Source organism: Physcomitrium patens, chromosome 10, assembly GCF_059467195.1.
Source record: "Physcomitrium patens ecotype Gransden chromosome 10, ASM5946719v1, whole genome shotgun sequence".
Lineage (NCBI taxonomy): Eukaryota > Viridiplantae > Streptophyta > Bryopsida > Funariales > Funariaceae > Physcomitrium > Physcomitrium patens.
The window spans coordinates 16,716,921-16,719,874 of NC_143419.1; positions in this window are offsets into that span (position 1 = coordinate 16,716,921).

Sequence of the window (2,954 nt, forward strand, 5' to 3'; positions counted from 1 at the left end):
GGTCTTCAAATTATGCATCTAACAGATGGTAGCATTTTTCTCTACCAACTAACGTATATTAGACGAATCTTACGAAGATTTAATATGACTAATGCTTATCCATTGTCTACACCAATGGTTGGACGTGGTTGTGATGGTCATGATCCATACTATCCATGTGAGAAAGAAGAAGAAATATTGGGAGATCAATATCCATACCTCAGAGCCGTTGGAGCACTTCTGTATTTAGCTACATCTACAAGACCAGACACTATATTTGCAGTTAGTGTTCTTACAAGATATAGTATACATCCAACACTATAACATTGAAATGGCATCAAACACTTATTATATTATTTAAAAGGTACTGAAGACTTGAGATTATACTACATACAATCCGCAAATTCAAAATTGCTTGGATATTGTGATGCAGGATATAAATCTGATAGTGCAACAACTAAATCTCAAACAGGATATGTATTTTTAAGACATGGAGCTGCAATATCATGGAAATCAATGAAATCAACAATAACTGCAACTTCATCCAACCATGCAGAAATTATTGCCTTACATGAAGCATCTCGAGAATGTATTTGGTTGCGATCAATTGATAAATTCATTCAAACAACCTATGGATTTTCATATGATGATTCTCTAACTATCTTGCATGAAGATAATAGTGCTTGTATTGCACAGATGCAAGTTGGTTTCATTAAAGGTGACAAGACAAAGCATATTGATCCAAATTATTTTAGTTATACCCATGATTTGATTACTGATTAAGCACTTATAATTAAGAAAATTGAATCTATAAATAACCTTGTTGATCTCTTTACCAAAGCTCTCCCATTGTGCAACCATCGTTGATTTACTTATGGCATTGATATGTGGCAACTTCCTTTTCTTGAATAAGAAAGTTAATGAGCTCTTAAAATAATTAAAGAAAATGATGTTGTACTCTTTTTCCTTCATCTATGGTTTTGTTCTTAAATACAATAAGATTTTCTTAGATAAGGTTTTAATGAGGCAGCAATTGTTGATCTTATAAGATCACAAAAAAGTATAGATCATAATTCTATACAAATTTTATATTATGTAAATATTATGATGAGCAAGGAAGAATGTTGAGATCATTAAATGTAGTTGTCGCTCTCCATAATATTTACTATAGACTACAGTAAATACCATAGCTACAATATTTAGAGTCTAGTGGAGAAGTATTGTTTATCCTCTCCCCTTTTCTCTTCTTCTATACGAGACACAACCAGATCAATAGAATTTTATGTAAGAAGTTCTTTCTCCTTAGATACCCTCTTGTGTATATGACTTACTACTACTCTTGTGTGTGTGTATGACTTACTATTACTCTTGTGTCTTTCTAAATATTCTCAACACTTTCTTTTGTTTTTTTCTCAGTCAAAATATGAAAGGTACATTTTGCAAGTTCATGAGTTTAGCGTTGAAGCAAAAATAATAAGAAGTTCAATCTATTTAGAATCCAGGTCACATGTCAAATGCAATTATTAACTTCCACTTAAAACTTCCATTTTATCTAATACATGCATGTTAACAAATCCCTACAAAAAATAAATAAATAAATAAAAATAAAAAATATTTTCATGTGGTCTGTGAAGCCACTTCCATATAAATAAATAAATAAATAAAATAATATTTTATACTTGTGGAATAGTTGGGCATATCCTCATTACACTCTCAAAGAAAATTTAGAGTAGTAAATTTCTCTGAATGTTAGATAATGATCTATGTTTTTACAAACAATAAAAAGCTTTTGTTTTAGCACATGTTTATTGCAATTGTCAAAAATAAATAATTTTTTTTGTTGAGTAATATATATATATATATATATATATATATATATATCTTATTGATCTATTTCTTTTTGACAGATTGGTTTTGAAACAAAACAAAATCTTTGGCTTTTGTTTGAAAAAAATCAAATTTTCTTTTTTAATTGGTGAAGAAAACCAAAGATAAAATGTTGCTTCTATTGCTTTCTACAAACAATAATAAAGATAGTCTTCTTAAATTCGGGAATTGAACTTGATCTCTAGCTCCTTGTCAATTGAAAAACCATGCCTTGAATCCACTAGAATCTCAATCAATTCCCATATTAGAAATAATAAACTAGTGGAATGGCAACCAACACAATTTGTGGAATGTATCATGATATGGAAAACCCATAAAATATGAATCGAAGAACATCAATTTCCAAAGCCCAAGATATATTTTTCTCTCACCTAAATGTCCTTTGTAGTGATATGTACATCCATCGATTCATCCATCGATTCATCCATCGCTTCATCCACGAAAAACAGTAGGCAAGCGAATGGTGGACGAATGGTACATATCATCCAACGAGGCACCATAAATCTGTTCCATCCTTCCACATCCATTCATTTTCCAGGTCGGACAAGGGTCTCTCTGTCTTGCCATCTCGACCGTGCGTTCGTGCGGTCCCGATGAAATGATCTGTACAACGGAGCAAATCTCAGTGGCGGGGCCACTCCCATCATGAGAGGCATGGGTCTGCCTCGTCAGCAATGCCTCATATGATGTGGCACGTCCCTATCCTCGTGGCAATGCCACGAGAGCAATTGACCCCTGCTTTGTACAGCTGGATCTCGGGGGTCACTAGCCCTCGATATTTCATGACCTTGGCCCTCGATCTACAAGCAAACTTTGAATCTTCGAATTTGGCGTTAGATACCAATGTAAGCAGTAGACCTTTAAATCCACATTTTGAGTAACGTCATATATATTTATAAAGATTGATTGCAGGAAAATGACTTCAGATCCTTTGTTTTTAAAGTAAAGTAAAAGTCGAGAATGAAGATTTGGAACCTGATTGTAATACGTCTTTTGATATAAAATATGGGACCCTCAATTAAGATGGAAGTATCACATTGGAAGAAGCATACAACAATGGAATAAAAATCAGTAAAGATTGTATGAGG